Source organism: Castor canadensis, chromosome 11, assembly GCF_047511655.1.
Source record: "Castor canadensis chromosome 11, mCasCan1.hap1v2, whole genome shotgun sequence".
NCBI classification, from domain to species: domain Eukaryota; kingdom Metazoa; phylum Chordata; class Mammalia; order Rodentia; family Castoridae; genus Castor; species Castor canadensis.
In genome coordinates, this window is record NC_133396.1 from 67357327 (window position 1) to 67380387 (window position 23061).

Here is a 23061-nt window from a genome sequence, read left to right on the forward strand (position 1 = left end):
CCACCATGCCCTTTTGTAATTCTCTTCCCTAACTTCTCACAAACTCCATCACTCCCACGTGTCCTGCCTGGATTCTTCCATGTGGGTCACAAGGAATCTGAAAATCTTCTGGTCAGAGACTTCATTATTGCTGTTAACAACTTCTCTTACTCTTTCTTTCCTTTTCTTTCAATAAAGTTTTGCTACTGTTTTGTAATTTATTTCTCTGTCCAGTTCTCTCTTCAGGTGACACAAGAACTTGGGTCTTCTTAGGCCACTCACCCGTAACACTATATCAATGGAACATTTATTTATTGTGACTCTTCCCAACTCAAATTTTCGGACTTTATTTCTTGAGTAGTTAATAGTGCAAACATATGTTTAGATGGCTGTGTCAGTCAGCTTGTATCATCATAACAAAATACCTGAGATGATAAACTTATAAAAAAGACAAGGTTTATTTTGTCTCACAGATTTGGAAGTTCTAGTTCACACCTGGGCAGACCTGGGTCTTTAGGCTTCTGGTGCAAATGCCAGGTGGCAGTGCCAGGGAGTATGGTGGAACAAAACTGCACAACTTCTGGTCAGGAAGGGAAAAGAAAAGAGGAAGGGACTGAGTTCCCAAAATACCCATGAGGACATGTCAGCATAGCCCAGTAATATAAGATCACCTACAAACCCTTACCTCCCAAAGGTTCCTTAATCGCAATAGCACCACCTTGGGAGCAAGCTTTTAATAAATACACGGGTCTTTAGGGGACCTTTCAGATCCAAACTATAGCAATTATTTATATTAACATATAAATAATATTAGTTAATTTGCTATTAAGTGAATCTTCCCCATGGATAAAGTGATGGAAAAATTATTAGTGTAAATTATCTCCCAAAGTTCAAATTCCTACAGTAACCTCTGGCAGAATAATTTCAATATGGCCTCAGGTGTTGATTTCTGAAATGCAAATACAGCTCCATTAGGCACAGCAGCTGTGGCTACAGTCTCTGCCTAAGCTATAGCTTTAATCAGAATGACTCCTCTGTACTTGCATTTTAGGAGTTGCTGAGGTTTCTGGCCCCCATACTCTGTCAAACTCTCTTAATGAAGTGACTCTCACACGAGCCAATTAGTGCCTTGTTTGTGCATTTTACATGAGAAAATGTGTCTTTTACCTTTTTTTGAGAAAAGGTCTCCTTATATAGCCCAGGCTGGCCTGAAACTTATGATCCTTCTATATCAGTCTTCTAAGTACCAAGATTCAGGCATGTACCACCACATCCAACATACAATTTTAGTCTCCCTAAGATTAAAAACATTTCTGGCACAAAGTACACTTCATCTAGTATTTGTTAGTAAATACATAAATGACTGAAATGTAAATTTCTAAAAGGTCAAAGAATTTGACCATGTTCTGCTTATAATACATTTTTAAATTGCTCTTTATTTATCTACAAAGAAACTATTCTTTGTATCCTTGCTATAATATTGTTGTATCCTATATAGGGAGCATTTCATAAAGTTATTAAAAATAAGCAGATGGTTATTCCCATTTTCTAGGCAAAAATATTCAAATTAGAATGTTTCAATGACTTGTCCCAGATTACCAAACCAGTGATTGGAAAACTCCAGAGCCTGTGTTCTTTTTAGCGTTAGGACTCTTAAGACAAATTATAGTCAGTACTATTCATCAGTAAACATCTAACAGCTAGAAATAAATGGAAGAGAACCTAAAGCAATTTAGAAACTGTCAGGGAAATCACTGCTTGAAAATATATTCACAAACTGTTCTAGTGAGCAACTCATCCTACTATTTCACCATACCCACTTTGCAGAAAGTATTTCAATGTTCTACTCGTACATAGGGGAATTCTGATGGGGTATTTGGGGACGGGCAGGTGGACATACCTGTGTCCATCCACCCTTGTAACCCAACCACAGTTTCCTCTAAATTTTGGACACATAGAATCATCTCTCCACAGGAGACTGTAGAATCTGTCTTTCAACTACCTAATGCATGCCTTCTCCTAATGACCCTTGGCTGGTGTAACATCTCTAATGCACTTTAACCATGCTACTAGACCAAGCAAATGGGATGCCATAAGAGCTTTACAATAGATGAGGTACCATCCAACAGCCCAGTCACTCACTATATTCAAAGGGTTTCCATTTCCTTCTGCCCATATACTACATACTTTTTCTAATAACTAACTACCACTGTGTCTGAAAGAAGGCTGGTCTTTTTTTAGCCCCTGGCCAACTTTACTCATGGCTTACAAAGAGGATAAATTATTGACCATTGTGATTACCTTAATTTTCATCCCTTTTCCCTTCCTGGACTTGGGGGGAGGGGCAAGGCTGATGTCCCAAACCTCTCATCTCATGGTTGGTTCCCCTGGCAACCAGCCTTTATTCTGTAGCTATCAGGGGCTTCACCTTTTCATGACCTCCAGTGTGGTTGCAAAGAGCTTATTATGAAAGTGGTCTTCTCACGCCTATCACTCAGGAAATTCCAGCACTTTCAGAAACTGGGTCAGGAATAGGAGATTAAGAGAAAATCTACATTTCCTACATCACAATATCACCATGGGCTTAACAGACAAATAAGTCAGAAAATATTAATATAGAGTTTTCTTCTGAAATTTTGAAGGGTTGCTCTCAGTGACTATTTCTGATTTATGTTACCAAGCTAAATGTTTTGGTTCAAACATCCTCTGACTTGGCAATACATGGAGTGAAAAATAGCCTCAAATCTGGCCTTATAAAGTGCCATTAAATAACTGAAATACAATTAAAGTTTAAGATGTTACAGAAATCCTGCCAAGATTCATTAGCCCCCAAAATCACTTCCAGTGTTTTCTACTTTATAAGAAAACAAAGTTTGATGGAATCTTAGGAGACACTCTGAATGACCTTGACATTCTAAGTTGGAAACCTAAAGATACGAAATCCAAGTTTTATTTATGATTATAAGAACAGGACAGAAACTGTTTATTTGCCTGTACACATGCCAGACTTTCATTTCCAGGTCCAAAACCTTATGCTAGGATGATGAATTCTTGCAACCTTGAGATGAATAAAGTTGCACTAAGGTAAACAGAAGCCTCCATAGGTTGGTGGATGTTTTCCTCTCATCTCTCAAGTCCATTACCAGCATATAAGGAGATATGCTCTGTGTCTCCTCATTCCAGGTTTAGTGTTGTCAGAGCAACAAGCATCTTAGATATCATTGTTGCTGTGATAAAGGGAAAGACAGTTTTGGAAGACCATGCCTTGGCAATCAAATACTCTTCTAAAAGTAATACTGTGCACATGTATATGTAAATGGAAAAATATAGCTCTTGGAACTCTGCCAGGAATTGTTGGGGGGAGATAAAGGGGAATGGTGGAGGGGGTGAATCCAAGAATGATATATTTGATATATTGTAAGAACTTTCATAAATGCCATAATGTACCCACACACAGCATAATGATAATAAAAATTTAAAACATGTATCCCAGGATATATGAAGGATCTTATATTCCTGAGTTGATCCTGGAATAACATATTTTTTCTGAATTAAAAAATTAAAAATTGAAAAATAAAAGCAATACTCACCTTTTCCACTGAGCATACTGTGGGCAAGAATTGGTCACCAGGCCCCACCTGACCTTAAGATCACCAAGAAGTACATCCATACATGTCCCCTGAAAGCAGAACGACAGAAATACTGAGTGGACATCACAAGGACCATCACACTGAACAATGGCTGGAAGTCTATTAACAAATTCTGAGAAGAATAAGTCCAGTATTGAAAATGATCTAAAGGAAAACAACCAAATATTTGGACAATTTTTAGAGAAAGCTCAGACAAAACTGCAAGATAAGAAGATATGGAAGCTTATGCATTTAAGGAAAATTTTATTCTTTAATGTTGGGTAATATTAACATATTTCTTATGTTGAGGAACTTAACATTTAGCTGCTTTTAGTGTGCCTGATTACAAATTGCTTACATTATAACTTTCAGAGAGTCAATAATAAAATGATCTCATAAATATCCTTAAGTGTAGGTGGGCTGAATATATGCCTGAAATGTGTAAGTGGGTGGGTGGGTGGGCCTTCTTCCTTTCTGGAAAAATCTATAAGTATGTAAAGGGAAAAAGAGAAAGAATCTAGAACCAAGCAAATTGCCTGGAATCTACCAATGATTCTAAACAATTGTTGAATGAAAGATTCCTATATATAAGGAAAGTATTTCTTTGTATAAAGAATTCCTTAGATGATAAACTCATATACTTGCTGGAATACACCCAGAGCAGGGCCTCCCTGGTACACAATAGCTGCTATTTAGAAGGTGTTGGATTGTGTGTATTGAATCCAGCAATGGATAATAATAGAGTGAAGAAAAGAAGGGACAAAGAGAGAAAAGATACTGGAAGGGAAGATATAATATAGCCAACCAACCAGAGAAAGTGAACAAGTAATTGAGATGGAAATGTAAATATTTACAGTCAGATACGAGATGATCCGACTCCTTCAAAGAAGTTTTAGTCTTCTACGTAAGACACTGTTCGATAATAAATTTTTGGCTAACCTTGGTCACAGTTCATCTCTCAATTTATAGGAGATGGTAAAGAAGCTTCTCTTTTGTATTTAGTCATCAAAATTAAAAATATGAATTCGGCAAAATATTTCTGAAATTCATCCTACAATGGCTTATAAGCACAGTGCACAGGTAATCAGACCTAAATATTGACATTAAAGGAAAGTAACTGGGTTGAGAATGTCCATGGGGTCCCTCTATATTAAAACTTGAGTAACTTTTATGGTTCATATCCTAGCCATATAGTATCTAGAATACAAACAGGACTCTTTTTAGCTACAAGTATACAAAGAAGCCACCTGGGCAATGGATTGCCACAAGGTCCTCAGTACCAGGTAATTCAGTTTAAATTCTAAGTATCAGCCCAAAGCTCCTGAGCACTGATGTTTGAAGCAAAGGGAAGGCATGTACTTACGAAAACACAGGCACATTTGGGTACCACAGTGTGACACATTAAGCACTACTTTCGCATTGCGAAAATTAAATTTGTTTATATTAAAATTTTACATTAATGGGTAGAAACTCTAGTTGTAATATTTGGAGAACGAAAAGACACTGATAATTCACCACATGTGGGAATGAAGCAAAGGAGATCTTGAGCTGACACTGCACTCGTCACACATCCTGTAGCATGCCACATTGAAGCCCAGGCAGAAAGCCAGAACAAGATGGTTCCCAGGATCCTGGCAGCCTGAGATGCTGTGATGGTGGGAGAGCCTTCACAGGTGGAGGAGGGAGAAATGTTCACATTGTATCCAGGATGAAAGCAGAGCTATGATGGAAGTCAAGAGTCAGTTTGTGTTGTAGGATGGATAGGCTTAAACACAATTAAAATCAAGTCTCCCTAGTACTTCTCATTTTCAATAATCAGTCTTGTGTGATTATTCAGAAGCAGCTGAAAGAATGTAAAACATCCTTTACACCCTTTTATAACTTAACCTGCACCTGTGCATTCATCCATTTCTTCTTATTTCTTATAACCTCATTAACATCATTTAAGGGTTTTCTTTGGACCAAAGTGGTTAACTTACTATGTCTTTATGGCTGGTGATCAGTATGGCTGTTCATCTCTACAAGTGCTTTCTTTTCTTCTTTAAAGAGAATTCTGTCGAAAAGAGCGCACACAATTTCTACAGTGAGTACAGGTTTGGGTTTTGTTTCTACCATGTCCATACTAACTAGTCAGGTCACATAGACACCCTGTCTCCCTCTCTACAGAGAAGGTAATAATATCATGTACTTCTGAATAATGCTAAAGGAAGAAAACATTGTGGATGTGAAATGCTTGTTATATTCTGCACTGTAATTACTGTTTACCGACATTCCTTTTATACTATCAACCTGCCAAAGAGATTATCGACAGAATTCCTTTGGGATGTTAAGCTGATTTTCATATGATGTGGGCAGAAATAAAGTAAAATTTGATCTTTACTTTACAGAAAATAAAATGAAAAGATAGAGAAATTGCATACTGACAAATTTCACTTGAAATGTAAACATATGATATAGGCCAGTATACAACCTAGTTTCAACAGTCCTCTAAAAATACCACTAGCTCATTGGTAAAACTAGAATTGGCTATTCACAATAGCCAAGTTATGGAAACAGCCAAGATGCCCCAGCACTGATGAATGGATTAAGAAAATGTGGTATCTATACACAATGGAATTTTATGCAGCCATGAAGAAGAACGAAATGTTATCATTCGCTGGTAAATGGATGGAATTGGAGAACATCATTCTGAGTGAGGTTAGCCTGGCTCAAAAGACCAAAAATCGTATGTTCTCCCTCATATGTGGACATTAGATCAAGGGCAAACACAACAAGGGGATTGGACTATGAGCACATGATAAAAGCGAGAGCACACAAGGGAGGGGTGAGGATAGGTAAGACACCTAAAAAACTAGCTAGCATTTGTTGCCCTTAATGCAGAGAAACTAAAGCAGACACCTTAAAGCAACTGAGGCCAATAGGAAAAGGGGACCAGGTACTAGAGAAAAGGTTAGATCAAAAAGAATTAACCTAGAAGGTACCACCCACGCACAGGAAATCAATGTGAGTCAATGCCCTGTATAGCTATCCTTATCTCAACCAGAAAAACCCCTTGTTCCTTCCTATTATTGCTTATACTCTCTCTACAACAAAATTAGAGATAAGGGCAAAATAGTTTCTGCTGGGTATTGAGGGGGGGAGAGGGAGGGGGCGGAGTGGGTGGTAAGGGAGGGGGTGGGGGCAGGGGGGAGAAATGAACCAAGCCTTGTATGCACATATGAATAATAAAAGAAAAATGAAAAAAAAATAAATAAATAAATAAAATGATTCACGAGATGGTCTTCCAGAGTATACCTCAAGATTTGCTTTCTATTTTTCATTAAATACAGGCATGTATACAAAGATCATGCAAAACCATTGATCAGGTAAATTTGAAACCACTTTCAAAGAACTTGAGAACACTTAGAAGAAAAATGTCAGAAATGCACAACAACATCTTCTCACACTGCACAAGGGAAGAACATGCCAGAAAGGTAATTTTTAAAATCTAAATTCATTCTTAATCAATTGCTAAGGGTGGCAGCAGATATTATGAGAGCTGTGTATATTCCAGATTTTCCTAAATTCCTGAAGTTTTTAGGTGTCTGGTTTGTTTTCTCAGAATGCAGTCAATATTCACTTGAAAACATTTTTGTTGTGTTTTTGAATGGATTGATGAGAGCTCTTGTAAGCACTGTTGCTCTTTTGGTGGCAGTTCTATACGTGGCTTTGAATTTTTTCAAATTTCATGAAGTTTTTGTCCTGATTCCTTTTATTTGCAGCACCTTCAGAACACATTGTAGGTTTTCAATTTCTAAGAATAACAAAAACTTGCAAGAAAAAAAATAACAACTTTGATCTGTATAAACTATGAGTGCTAAGTAGTACTGAAAATTATAAACCAGTCAAATTCTATCATTCCATGCTACCAGAAACCATATATAGGAGCTACTGCACTTCCTAATCCCAGGATGAGATGGCAAGGGTCATTTAGACAGCTACTGAATTTGAGTTCTTTGATAACTTTGGCCACATACCAAAAACATGAGGAAAAGGTGGCAGATTTCAATCTCTCAGATAATGAAAGCTAAAGCAAATTTTCATCTCATGATATATACATTAGGGAATAACATCATGCAATGAAATAGCTGAGTTTTAGAAAAGATATCACTAGACTATAAGCTGTATAAGGCAAGGATTTTGCCTATGTTGGTTACTAATTGATCTATATCTGACAGAGTACCCACGAGTACTATGCAGCTAAGAAATACTTGTTGAATTGTTGGAGAAACAGAAATCTTCTCCCAACCCAGAAATCCTCTCACAAAGGGGATAGAGAATATTACTGTTGACTAATATTAAGCCAGAATATGACATAGGAAATCCACTAAGAGATCCACAGTCCATAAGAACAGGAAGAAATCTCATTCTTACATATAGCCATGCAAGACACAACACATCCAGAGGTATTTCCAGGACAACCAGTAACCAGTCCTCAGGTAGGAAGACCTGACTATATCATCTGCCATGCAGAGTTCACCTAAAAGTGGCCTGATAATTGGGTGATCATCTATGTTATCTCATTGACTTTATTTAGAGGAAAATTCAAGTTTCTCATCTCTTTATGACAGAAGATACTTTTGCAAACTGACACAATTTGCTACCTGGAGTCAGGTTCCCCTCCCAGGAAGTGGGAGATAAGGATGCTATCCTTCCTAGGAGACGGCTCCCATGTGCTTGAGAAAGACATTCGAGCATCCCAAAGCTGTCAAAGGCCAATCTAGTCTGAGATAGCTTAATGGAGCTAACACATGCACTTAAATGCATTACAATAGTAGAGAGTACTTACTTTCTAAAGTGGATGCTCTAAGAAGGTGGGAAGGGAAATCTCTTCCCTTAATTTCAGTAGGGAGAATTAAGCTTCTTATTTTTAATTTGTATTTGTTCTTAAAAAATGAATGAAGGCATTTTCTACCATCAAAACTATTTTATCCTACAAGTAAGCACATCTGTTACCTTGATTACCAATAACAATATCTGAAGGGTTTATTAATATTGGGATTTTATTCTAAAAACAAGATTGGAGAAAGTCCAAATATGTTATCAACAAACAAAATTATGTTCTTTGATATCATATGTATAAACAGGACCCTAAATTGTAAGTTTGTTAATCATTCCTTCCTATCATGAGCACTAGTCTGTAAGTGTGTGCAACTAGGTAAATATTCATTAACTAATTATTAATGCTCTTCCAGGATCAAGCCAGAATTTTCAAAGTAACTAAAACAGTGTAACAAAGAAATGGATTAAATTAGGAAAAGTGTGTGAAGTCCTTCTCATCTCATCTTTTAATACTAGATTAATCACAGGCACAAAAATGCTCCCTTAATTGAGGTAAAAATACTCTTTGATTGGAGTTATTTTAATGAGGACTCCAATTTACTTTTTACGTGTAAATCAAACCACAGGGTGCTCAGAAGATGTTAATTGGTGATGAAATTAATCATTCCTTTGGGTTCAATTCACTTGATATTAAACCCCACCTATGACGTTAGGGATAGTCAAAATTTTCTGTTCCTACACTCATCACTAAGCACCACAGGCACTACATGTAGGAAACAATAATGAAGTAAAGATCTTCTTGCCCTTCGTGAAGAATTTTTCCCTATCCCCTTATCTATTTCTCAGATGTAAGATGACTTAAATTGCCCTAAGGCTAGTCTTTTTTAGGTACAGTGGTGCATACTTGGGCATTAGAAGGATTCCAAGAATCTCTGCATTTTAAGCTCAAATATCTTTGCCAACCAGGACCCATGTGCTGATCTTGTCTACAATGTAGCCAGAAGACTCTAATTTAGCAACGCTCCTCAGGGAAGGTCACTTGTGCCAGGATCGTGCCTTGTGCTCTCTGTGCATTATCTCATGTAGTAATCACAGAAACCTGGATGTGGCTTTTCACAGATGAGGAAATTGAGTATCAAATGTTAAGTAACTGTGTCTCCTGTATTGCAAAAAGCAGGATAGAAATTGAACCGGAATCTGTCCAACTTGAAAGAACATGCTCTAATTCAGACTTCTTTTTCACATGATCACAGACAATTCAATTTAACTAAATTCTAGTTAAGTTCCAGGACCTAAAGGAAACCAAGACCTGTTTAAGGAAAATCTCAAATTAAAACACTTAACAACTTGAGAAAAAGGATGAGAAACTAGGGCCTGATGAAAGCTGCAGAGGGAGATGATCAAGTGTCTGCCTTGCTTTTGGGCTTTCATTGGGGAATTTAGAGCTCTCCTTCAGGCAGTTGCTGAGGACAGCTTGTCAACTGGACAACACCTTTCAAGCCCTCTAACAGCCATTCTGAGGCACAGGCAGCAGCATCCTTGGGAAACATTAAGAATGGAGAGTGGAAGGATTTCACCCACACAAGTAAATATCTCCTGGGTGACAAAATAGTATAGTTTAAAAAAAAAGTGGCAAAGGCCTGTTAGCCTGTCCAGCTTTCCACTATGTGCTTAAGAAGAAATGGAGCAGATTACACCTCACCCCCGTTAGAATAACCATCATCAAAAACACCAACAACAAGTGTTGGCGAGGATGTGGGGAAAAAGGAACTCTTTTACACCGCTGGTGGGAATGCAAACTAGTGCAACCACTCTGGAAAAAAATTTGGAGGCTTCTTAAAAATCTAAACATAGATCTGCCATGTGATCCAGCAATCCCACTCCTGGGGATATACCCAAAGGAATGCAACACAGATTACTCCAGAGGCACCTGCACACCCATGTTTATTGTAGCACTATTCATGATAGCCAAATTATGGAAACAGCCAAGATGCCCCACTACTGACAAATGGATCAAAAAAATGTGGTATTTATACACAGTGGAATTTTACTCAGCCATGAAGAAAAATGAAATCTTATCATTTGCAGGTAAATGGATGGAACTGGAGAACATCATCCTGAGTGAGGTTAGCCAGGCCCAGAAGACCAAAAATCATATATTCTCCCACATAGCTGGAATTACAACCATGTCCTACCATGCCCAACCCTTATCTTGAGCACTTCAAAGGAGTATTCTGTGTCCAATGTTTACATCTTTATGTTTTGTTGTGTAAATGGATTCTAGCAGTATCATATCATACTTGTCTGGTTTCATCAGTTAGGTTTCAACTAGAAAGCCTGTATAAGGTAGAAATGGCATAAAAACCAAAAAAGAAAACACAATGAGAGAAAGCACTATATGCATACATAAAATATAGCTATGTGTAAGAAAGTTGATTGAGTAGGAGAGGAGGATGGACTCAAATGTGTCCAGCCATGTGTTCCATGTGTGCCATGGACTGGATAAAGGTGAGAACTTAACAACATCCCTTCCCAAGGTGGTTGAATTAATTCAGTAACTATCATCCATGATTTAGATTAAATATTTCTAGATAAATTGTCCAGTTGACTATGTTTCTTATTCGTTTGCTTGTTTTCAAACTTTATTAGTTCACTGTTTTAGGTTTTGGAACTTAAGACAAACAACCTTAGGATATCTGAGAGCAGCTGTTTGGCACAGCTTTTACCCTGAGATCCAGGGTCCTTTTCAGTCCCACCGAGCCACATGGAGATCTGAGAACCTCCTGGAAGTCTGTGCAAAGACATGTCTGAATGTGTGATTTTATGATAGGAGACTTTCCAGCAGACAAGTCATGGTTTGCAACTTCTAAACAAGTTCATGATTCTGCTAAGTTTAAAAACCACTGTATGTAGATTTTTTTTTTATCCAGAAAGTTAATGAAAATGAGAGACCAGTGAAGGCTCTAAACTTACTGGATTTTCAAATTTTTAAAAAATACTTATTTTTGTTCTTGAATATAATTTCTAACCTTTAGTCTCAGACATGATGTAGAAAACAATATCAAATCTTTGCATCATGATGAAATTTAGGAAATTGCATGCAAATATTGTTTGATTTGTATCTGTGTCAAGCCCTAAAAGCAGACACCTTTGGTTGGCAGCTTCATCACTAATCAAGCAGGAATATTACATCTTATCTGAGCCAATTTGCCTGCTGAGAATTTGAGGTTCCCCGCATGATTCATTCTGCATAAAATCATTTGGGTTTTGCTCACTGTAGATAATTGGTTCTTGGCACCAGAACTTAAACTATTTACAGTTCAAGTCTGTTAAAATGACATTGAGATTTAGCTTAAACAAACAGAATCAAAGTCAAGGGTGTGTTTTTGAAATGTTCTTTATTGTACATGTAAAATATGAAGTTTTTAAATGCCTGCAAGAATTTATGGTAGAAATGTAAACGAGGAACTCCAAATTCTAATTAACTGACACATTTTATTTGGCAGGCATAGGGAGAAGGGAGAAAACTAAGGGTTAAGAAGGAGTTTTCCCTCTTTGGGAAAGCATCACACAAAATGAGACTTGTCCTGTGGCGAGTGACACATGAGGTAATTTGAGGGTGTACAAAACATCAAATCTTTAAGAACAAAAAGCCAAAGACTCTGTAAAAACAGAAACGTCTTATGTAGAAGGCAATATTATGACACTGTAGCATATTTCTCTGACCTATGTAGACTAGTGAAGAACTGGAAGCAAACTGGAATAGGACCTGGGACAATGGCTTTCTGCCACTGGAAGGCAGAAAGCAAGGCAAAATTTTTGAAATTAGAAGTGATTATAAAAGTAGCCATAGTAAGTAGTATTTATTGAATATATAAGATATACTAGACACTGCTCTAAATTGTGAAGACTAGATAATACATAAAATATTCATGCCCGCTCTCTGGCATATGTAAATGCTCAGTGTAGTAACTACTTTTCTTAAATTTAATTTTTATCACTAGGTGAATCTTAGCAATCTTTATTTCCTTTTTCATTTTGGAATTAAATGTAATATTTTTTGAGCTTTTCAGATTCAGTAAAGGTGTTTAGATGAATTCATCTTTCAAAACAATTTTATGTAAGTTTTTCCAACAAACATGAGCATCTTAACACAGAGAAGACAATGCTTATGCTAATAAATTTGAAGATGCTGGAGCCCCAAGACTGCCCATGTCCTGAATTTATTTGTTGATGTAGCAAGTTGGGTCCTGGCTCCTGAACTGAGTAAGCCATGGGCAAAAGCCAAAACAAAAGAGCAAAAAAGATAGAGGGTCTGGAACTCACCAGAGTAAGGGGAAACCAGATGTAAACCAACCCACTACACCCTAATCCCAGAGAGCTGCAATATAAGTGTAAATGCTCTTAGGAGCGGGAAGGAGAGCTCCTAAGAAGTTGTGTGTCCTCTGCCCTCTTGTGAGCTGTGTAAGACAGTAACAATAATATCTAAAGGGATTAAGAGACAGCAAAAGTAAACTAGATTAATAATATGAAGTATAAATAACATAAAGGCTAAGAGGAAGGTAAAAAGAATTAAAATGTTATTACCCATTTGCATTATCTCAGAGAAAGATACAGGTCTCAGATGAATTAAGTGAGCATATTGTAACTTCTAGGGTAACCATTTAAGTAATAGAAACAAAATGAAACTTTCAATCCTGTAGAAAGACAAATGGCATAATAAAATAAAGTTAATTTCTCCCCAGAAATCAAGAAGAATAGTTTAAAAAAATGCTGGACAGATGGAACAAATAGAAAATATGAAATAGGATGGCAAAATGAATCTAAATGAATTTCCAATTAATTATATGTAGACAGACTGTTGAGTTAAAAGACTATTATAGTCAGGCAGTATTGTAAAGCAAAACATAACATGATAAAGTCTAGCAATATGGTGTCTGTAAGACAATTCTAAAATATATTCAGAAAGGCTGAATATAAAAAATATGCAAAATACTAAACGACATAAACACTAAAAAAAAATCATTGAGGTACTCTTTATACAAGAATGAATACAGAATTCTTAAACCATTTGAAACCACCATTAAGACGAGCTCAGGCGCGTTCAGGGTGGTATGGCCATAGACGCCAGCTGAAACCACCATAAGAAAGGGACTAAGGTTGAAAGAAGAAAAACAGAGTAGATGAACCAGTTTGGGCTATAATACATACATCCATGGAAGTACCACAAGGAAACTTCCTATGTAGCTATCTTAAGCAAAAATGTCATTTTTTTTTCCTTTTACAAAATTGGAGAATAAGGGGATGGAACAACTCCTGGGTGGGAGTTGGTACCAGTGGGAAGGGGAAGGAGGTGGGGAAAGGGTGTGGGAAGGTGAATATAGTGCAAGTTCTGTGTACATGTGTATATAAATGGAAAAAATGATACTTTTTGAAACTATTCCAGGAATAGGGAGAGGAAAGGATAAAGGAGAACAGTAGAGGGGGTGAATTCAAGTATGATATATTTGATACATTGTAAGAACTTTTGTAAGTGCCACAATGTACTCCCATCCAGCACAACAATAAAAAAAAAAAGAACCTGTGAAGATAAATGTAAGGTCAAAGAACATTCCTAATGATAAGAAGGTTCATTTCATAAGGATAAAAGTTTCCATTTGCCATGGGGTACAATTTGAAGTTTATAAACACCAAATAACATAGCCTCAAAATATACAAAGAAAGGCCAGGTGTGGTAGTACAAGCTATAATCCCAGCACACAGGAAGCTAAGATGGTAGGATCACAAGTTCAAGGTCAACTTGGGCTCAGAAAAATACTATGTAGTGGAGGCGCCAGTGGCGCTTGCCTATAATCCTGGCACTCAGGAGACAGACATTAGGAGGATCACAGTTCAAAGGCAGTCCCAGGCAAAGAGTTCGTGAGACATTATCGCAAAAAAACAAAAACAAAAAAATCACACAAAAGGGCTGACAGAGTGACTAAAGTGATAAGAGTGCCTACCTTGTAAGTGTGAGGCTCTGAGTTCAAACTCCGGTGCCACCGAGAAAATAAAAAATCTTGTGCACCGTTGTATGTGTGTATGTGTGTACAAAGAAAACAAAATGACAGGACTAGAAACAAGAAGATAAATCTACAAGCATGGTAAGGGATTAAAGTACACATCCACAAGTGCTTTATCACATAAGCAGAAAAAACAGCGTTATTCACATATTGACTTAGTGGACATTGAGTTCAACATCACACACATCGCCTTCCTTGACCTTCAAGATTTTCCTCACAAGTATGGCCTAATGCTCTTTTTGGCACCCTGGCTAAAGAAATTTCCTAGATATTTTGAATGAAAGGCCTTCCTCTAGCTGCCCTGACTTACTAACGGGCCAACTATGTGGTGAGCATCTTGGAGGCAGATCCAGTTCAGACATCAGATGATTGTAACAATGACTGACAACTTTACTGCTCCTTCATGGGCAGCCTGAGCCAGAACCACCACTGAGACATTCCCAATTCCCAACCCACTGAAAGTGAGAAATAATGATGCTTTAACTTCTGTTTTTTGCATGAGAAGAGAACTGTTGCATTCATTTAGTGGAATACTACACCTTTCTAAGTACTCCCCCACATTTCAAGGGCTATGATTGCATGTAACTTCAAAGCTATACTACAAAGTCTAGATGTTATATTGGATTTTCTCAGATTTTCAACAATCAAAGGCAAAACTGTGCCCTAGAAGGGTTAATGAAGATTGTGGCAGGTAGAACCTGGAGTCAGAGGTGAACTGATGCAGCCTCAGCTTTTTCAACAAACTCACCATTTGAAGGCTGGCATTTTTTCCTTGAGCACTGTGTTTCTCAGGTAAAGTGATTACTGTGTAACCACCAGAGCACTGTGTTGCCTTAGCAACGGGCATGTTTGGTTTCTAAGTTTGAAGTAAGAATGTCCACCTATGTGGGATGTGGGTGGAAGAGAAGGCTAGAAAAATCTCACAGAAGCTTCTAGGACATTAGAACTGCATGAGTAAGAAGAGAAGAAAGATCTAAGGATAAATTTAATCTACAATTTAAGGGAAAAGAGAAACCAAAGCAGAAAGCCCAACCTGCTGTCCAGTTCACAGGGAGAGGAGTGATGTGGAGGAGATAAATCAAATGAAGATACAGCACCAGGACAAGTATGGATGGTTCAGTGGTTGACAAAGCTACCTTCCAGAGCCAAAACAAGAGCAGACTGCAAGTGCATACCTATAATCCAGAACTTGGGTGGTAAAGACAGGAGAAACATGAGTTCAAGGCCAGCCTGAGCTATATAGGAAGACCTTGTCTCAAGATAGCAACCACAGGCTAGAATTAGGAGCCAGGAACAAGGGCAGATAAAGCAGAGAGGGCTTTCTGTGAACAGAAACCCTAGTCCTCTGACTAGGTCTGAGACTCATGTCTATTGGGCATCAGCAGAGCCTTCAGATGCCCAGGGAGGCCTAGACAACTTCTGTTTTTAAAGGCTCCAATAGATTACAAAAATCAAGGAAAGCCAAAGTAAAGTTATGAAAATAGTGATGTATATAAAATGTTTATATTTAACAAGGTAATATTTTTAACAAGAATGAACACAATGTTTTTGACATTCACAAGATGATTATTGTACATTTTATTTGAAAATGACCAGGTCTAAGTCCAAAGCCCTTAGTGAAGGAAGAACAGGCATCCTCCCCTGCTTGCCCCATCCAGTGAGTGTTGGGGTCCAGCTGCCTGATGGTGGGCTTGGCAGAGCTAATGTAAAGATAGAAGATGGGAGTAGATAAAAGCATAATTTGGGTGAAGAAGGAATTGAGAGGGATGGATGGAAGAAGGAAGGGCAGCAGAACAGTGCTGCTCCTGTGGCTTCTGGATCACTTAGGAAAAGTGGGTCCAGTCTTCTCTAGGGTATTTTGCCACCCCAGTTTGACTTCATTCTTAGATGCTATTTTACTGTAGGAAACTAACTCAATTTTGTCCTATATCCATTGCTTATCTTGGGATGTGCTTTAACCCTATGCTGTAGTTTGGTTCTGGAATGCCCTCCCCCAAAGGCTCATTGTGTTGAAGAGTTGGTCCCCAGTCAGGGTATTAGGACTTAGTGGAATCTTTAATAGTCAGGGCCCAGTGGGAGGTCTTCTAGTCCTTGGAAGTGTGACCTTAAAGGGGATCACGGTTCCCTGGCTCCTTTTCTTTTCCTCTTTCCTTTTCATCCTGGCCATGAGGACAGCAGCTTTGCTCTGCACATACTCCCCACCATGATGTGCTACCTTACCACAGGCCCAAAAGCAACAGCAGCACCTAATCCTGAACCAGAGTCTCTAAAACAGTGAGCCAAAATAACCCCTTTCTCTTTACGAATTGATTATATCAGATATTTGTTACAGTAATAGATAACTGACTAACCTCATAAAGAAAAATGTCAGTAGAATAGTTGGGTGGACACTTCCACATGGTGTCCACTCACTTGGCAATTCACCACTATGAATGTTGTAGCACTACTTTAGCCAAGTGTCATGAAAAATCTTCGCCCCTTTAAAGAATGGTCTCTGCTATACTTTCAAAATCAATAGAAAACCTTCAATCATTTCATTGAGACAGTTATTTTTCACAGTATACATTAGAGACAATATGGTCTTTGTGTTTTCTCTGCAGTGGAGATAAAACACCCGGTATTTCTAAAGGAAAAAAATGAATGGATTTCCACACATGCCCAGTACTCAGTGTTGTTAACACTTAGGCCCAGATAGAATCAGCCCAGCTGGTCTTGACAGTGAGGGCTACCTCATTAGGCTCCCAGTGGAAATGCTGCCCGTTTTCTAAGGTCTTTTCCAAAGGACCATAAATGTTCAATGATAATTGCTGTGAAGCTTTAAAATATGCAATGCAATAAAAATGTCTCATTAATAAAATAACATTAAACGTTTTACCATTATAGAAGTGATTTAAATTCTGAACTAATTGGAATAATAAGTGAATCCCTATGGTTTTTTTCCACAGATCTTTTCAAGAACATTTTAGAGTTCACGTGATCTAGTGAATAAAAGTTCATTTATAATACAAATCCTTTAAAGTTATCTTCCATTTGTTGTCATTATCTATGTTGCTTATTTGGACTACATGCTCTAGTGACACATGTACTCACACACACACATCTGTCTCTCATACTGGCTGTTTTGGTGTCATTCATGCTCAGGTTATCTCATTTCTCAACACAGAGTAAGCAACATACTGAGGTGGCCTGGAATCTTCCTGAAACAGCCCCTGAGTGGCTCCTTGCCACATTTTGTTCTGGTGACAGAGACATAAAGGAAGCTTCTCTTATTGATGCCTCATTCTGCACTGTACCTGCATTGTGCAGTCTGTGGATCATGATACCTAAAATCTATATGGTGCCTTAGAGTTCATTACCATTTCTAGTTATAATATTTCTTGGTTCTCTTTATATAACACTTCCTAACCCTTGTTTACCACAGTGCAATTTCTAACAATTAGGTTGAAGTTATTCTTTTAACTTTACACTGGATTACACAGACGTCCATATTATTCTTGTAGTTTAATCTTATCCAAACAAACAGATAGCAAATGCTCAACTCTGAGAGACCGGTGCAATTAGATTCCTTCTGTTTTCTAAGTTCTAATGAGCTAACAGCTCGCTAAAGTCCCAGGCCAGCCAGTGTCAAGGCTGCTGCTGGCTAGTTCACAGAAATGCAAAGTAGTTCTGTTTGAAAACTCTTCTACAGATATAAATTCTCCAGGAAACAGTAGCATCAAACAGAAAATAATGATGCTACTTATAGTCACTTTCAGTCACTTCTATAAAGCAATGTATCTCTTTCTCTAAATCTCAAATGGCTTTCTTGCATTACATAGCCATGAAAGAGGGAAAGAAAGCACACAAGGGGTCCCTAGTCCATAGGGCTGACTGGCAAATAAATAAAGGATGTTTGCTGTCTGCAATAAACCATATTAGTTACAACTATTGTTTTTTCCAAAAGAAAGATGATTAAGCCAAATTATAAGTTTGTAACTTCCAGTCTCCTAAGAGAGTATGTGTGTACCCTCTGGAGCTACACACAGTGTTAGCTAGCTTTCTGCTACAAACAACTGACATAATCAACTTATAAAGAAGAAAAGCTGAGCTTACCTGCAGTTTTGAATTTTCAGTTCATAACTGGTCCCATTGCTTTGAGCCTGTGGCAGCATGGAGCATCATGGCAGGGATACATAGGAGTTGAAGACCAGGTGATTCATGGGAGGGAAGCAAAAAAGAAAGGAAGAGACAAGGATGCCACAATCTCCTTCAAGGGCATGTCCTAGGGGCAAAAGTTATCTGCTAACCCCATCTCTTACAAGTTTCACCACCTCCAGTAGAGACAGAGTCTTTAATCAATGTCTTTGGAGGGACATTCCAATTCCAAACCAAAGCAGTTAATCTCCTCATTCTCCCGCCTGCTACCCATTTAGCTATGTCCCTGCACTCTGCATTTTGCCCAATGAGGAGATATTTGGTCCTGCCCTCATTAGACCATATTAAGTAATTACTAGAATTGGCAATATTGCCAATGTTTTTCACTGTATGTCCCAAGGACCTAGAAGAACACTAGGCCCATTGTAGGCACTCAATTAATATTAATTACTGTAATTCTGATGAATGGAAAAATGAGTGAAGACTTAGGGCAAGGCCTGTAATTTGAGAAATTTACCAAGAAATTGAAATAAAGATGTTATATATCAAAAAGGGGCAAACCTAAAATACAAAGTTTTCTCTTTAATATTTGGGGCTTGAGAGAATAAGCAGCAACTTCTTAATGCAGAACAGCAGACTCAGGAGAAATGGTTTATCTTCAGCCCTAGCAGAGGGTTGTTTAGTATGGACTTGGAGTTCTAAAACGCTGTAGCTGTACCCAACACTATTATATTTAGCTTTCTGCAGTAATTCTTAGGCACAGCCAAGGCTGAGACCTGGTGCCATTATGGAGTGAGTGTGATAAATTTCAGGCCTAACTCTGGCTACCAACCTGTACATAGTGGAAGACAGCTAGCATCTTATGGCAATTCTTTATATATGAGAAACAACAACCACCATAACTACAACTGTGAAAAACAACCCAGCTAACAAAGACAATAGCACACAAAATTCAGTAAATGTGTGCTAACTTCTCTGTTTGGTCATCTGGGACTCAGATACAAACCTATACAGTCTCAGTATTGCACAACCACTCCCTATTCCTGGGCTAGACTAGAGTTAAGACCTTTGTGTGTGCTTCCATATCCTATGAAAACTCTTTCTACATTTGTAAGGAATAATTTCTTGTTTAATATCCACCTTCTCAATTAACTAACTGTGAGATCCCTTGAAGGCAAGGATTCTGTCTTGCTTATTCACTGTCATATCCCCAGGACTTAACAAATGCCTGGCACAGAAAAGAAACTCAATATATGTGGAATTAATGAAGAGGTGAATAAGTGAGTGGATGGTTGGCCCCATTTATCACTCTTTTTGTTTATAGAATGTCCCGTCAGAGTCTGAGGATCTGAGCAACCAGTGCCACCAGCTGTGGTTCCCTGGGACACACTTACTGTTTCTCTCTCTTAGAGCACGACCCCACATCAATATCACTTTTATAATGTAAGCCTGCATGTAAGGCAGGGTAAATTTGACTGAGCTCTATGTCCTCAAGGTATCTAGCATAGTGCTTTGTGTACAGTGAAGAAAAGGAAGAAGAGGAGGGGGAGGAAGAAGAAGAAGAAGAAGGAGAGAAGAAGAAGAAGAAGAAGAAGAAGAAGAAGAAGAAGAAGAAGAAGAAGAAGAAGAAGAAGAAGAAGAAGAAGAAGAAAGATGAATGTTGATCCTCATAGAAGTATGTATGCACATCACAACCTAAAGAAGTCAAAAAGAAACTCCAACACAAAAACCTCCAAGGTGGAATTTTAGACATTGTGCACTTGGGTGGTAAGGAAATGTCCTCCTACGGAGGACAAGGCAGACTTTCCGGAGGTGATTAGATCACAAATTTGTTCACCCAGTAAATATTACTGAGGGTCTGCTGTGTGCCAGGCATTGCTCCAGGTATTCAACCTATGTTCCTGAGGAAGACAAACATCCCTGCACTTCTGGAACTTACATTTTAAAACTTACATTTTATATTAGTAGCTGTAATAAACAGATAAGTTATACAGTGTAATTAAAGAGTATACAGTCTCTGAAGAAAAATGCAGCTGAGCTGGTGAGGGGGTCAGGGGTCCAGAAGGTGGGGTGCTGTGTTTCACTGGTAGCTATTCTGTGTTCAGGGCAGCTGTATGGTGATCTCAGACTCGGATTATGGGGATCAGGAAAACCAGAGGTTGCTGGATTTGCCAAGGAAGGCTTGTGTGTGCTTTTAAAAAGTTGCTTGAATCTACAGAACCCAAATATTAATTAAAAACTAAGGAGAAAGGTAGATGATAAACAATGTCATTCAGAAGTCTTAATGAGCTCTGCTTACAAACACTTAAAGAAGTGGAGAAGAACAGAAAGAAAGAGCAATTTGTCTGATTTGGTGAATACTCACTATAAACTTTAATGTGTGTTTTGAGTAATTAGGTGTTGCCTTCATAGTAAGTGATATTCACTGCTACTGAATGGATGATTTGAAAACTGGCACTGTTAGCAACGTGAGCATGCGTTTGGGAAGAGTCAAGTCTGGGCTAGGCTAGAACTGATCCAGTGGTCTGAAATTAAGAGGCAGAATGTTCCAACACCTACTTTCCAGAAAGGACTCTCTGGGTTGTTTGCCTTTCCAGCCAAACAACGATAGGGGAAGCTTCATAGGTCTCTAGCTAGCTGTTACAGAACCACAAGATATGTGGGGCTAAGTGAGACACAACTTCTCTCTGCCTCCTTCAGAAGCTATTGTTTAGCATAGCCCTGAATGAAACAGTGTTGAATTGAAGATGAACATACTAGGTTTAGTTAGCCGAAATCATTTAATTCAGTAATGACACTGGGAGATATGGATAAAATTAGGAGAAGATGCTACATAGTGCTTAGCTGTCTGTGACCTCAAACTAGAGTTGGTGATCTAGACTGAAGTGGAGTCTCCATGTGAGACCACACTGAGAAAGCCCCAGCTGCTTACCAAACTGGGGGACTGATACTTATGTTAACATTATAAAGAGAAAATCTACATGCAAATGAGAAAAATAATACTTAGGTTCTGCTTTCTAACCAGATTCAAATTGGAAGAAAGTTTGGTGAAGGCTTAACAGATGCATACCAATAGAAGAAGGCTACTCTCATGTTGAGCTTGTCTTGAGTTATAAATAAAAAGACTTGTGTTGAGCTGTTATGCTACATCAACACACTTCCTAGTATTATGCATAGTTATGTTGTCCTTCCTGCAGGTATGATTGTAGGTAGAAAAAGCCTACACCATAGGAATCACATTGCCTCAGTTAGCACAGTGAGGTCCACATCTACAGAGCAAGAAGTTCTCAGAAGATAGTAGAGCTGATTCCTTGAACGGTGGCTTTTTATTAAGTGACTTGAATTCATGCAGTTATAGCCACCACCTGCTATCTTAATTATTCTAGTTGGCCTTTTCTACTTCCAAGGGGGGTGAATCCAAGCAAAGAGGTAAGGGTAGGTTGAAGGAGAAGTCAATAGTAGTAAAATCTTCTTATTTCACTCCTGTATATTATAAGGACTTGACTAAAAATTTAGGTCTAAGGTCAAAGTCGGTGAAGAGATTTTTTAGATATTTGAATAAAATACAAATGAAAACACTGTAGTAAACTCTGGGCATGTAAAAAATTTGGTATATTAAGATGAAAATTCCAATTCTATGACAATTTTTAATTTTTCTTGAAGTTATTAAACAATAATCCTTAATAATAGTATGCTTAATTCTATAAACTTGTCCTTCCATATTTATTACCATTTATACATAGTAAAAGTATATTAAAACATACAAATTACACTTTTTAAAGCAATAAGGACAAAGTATAGATAACAAAATGAAGAATCAGTCATTACTACTCAGAGATGAACACTGTTTCATTTTGGTGTCTATTCTTCTAAACTTTTTAAAAATCTGTAATTTACAAATTATTTTATAACTGTGATAAAAATAAAACAAATGATAAATTATTTTCCTTATATCTACAATATATGGTTTGTAATCATTTAATAGGCATATCTGAGAAAACCTTACTCTTAGTAACTAGTAACAGATAAGTGAAAATAATCATAAGAAAAAGGGCTATATTTTGACTAAAATATAAAATATTTAGAAGAAAATCTTTGTAATATTGGGCTAGGCAATGTTTTAATCAGGACACAAAAATTATGAACAAAACCAAACAAAAAAAGAATTTTTACAAAGGATTTTTGTCAAAAATATATATTTAAAAACATTAATTAAAAGAAGATAAATAATATCCCCATCCCCTCAAAAAACTGTATCAAATATTTGAATAGACACTTCACTAAAAAGGATATGTGAATAGTCATTATGGTTAATTTTATGTGTCAACTTGATTGGGCCATGGGTGTCTAGACATTTGGTCACACATTATTCTAGGTGTCTATGTACGGGTTTTCTCAGAGAGGTTAAGTTATGAATCAGTAGACTGAGTAAAGTA

At 37.7% G+C, this 23061-nt stretch overlaps 1 long non-coding RNA gene across 2 annotated transcripts in view; it reads right to left on the reverse strand.

Moving 5' to 3' along the window:
- Positions 1-23061, reverse strand: part of LOC141414073 (uncharacterized) — a 94086-nt gene that overhangs the window by 15687 nt on the left and 55338 nt on the right. For both annotated transcript variants that reach the window (XR_012439170.1, XR_012439171.1), the window contains exons 4-7: positions 18584-18630; positions 5588-5661; positions 5124-5328; positions 3570-3658 (exon numbers count right to left, since the gene is read on the reverse strand). This is a non-coding gene — a long non-coding RNA (uncharacterized lncRNA). The remainder of the gene's footprint in view (positions 1-3569; positions 3659-5123; positions 5329-5587; positions 5662-18583; positions 18631-23061) is intronic.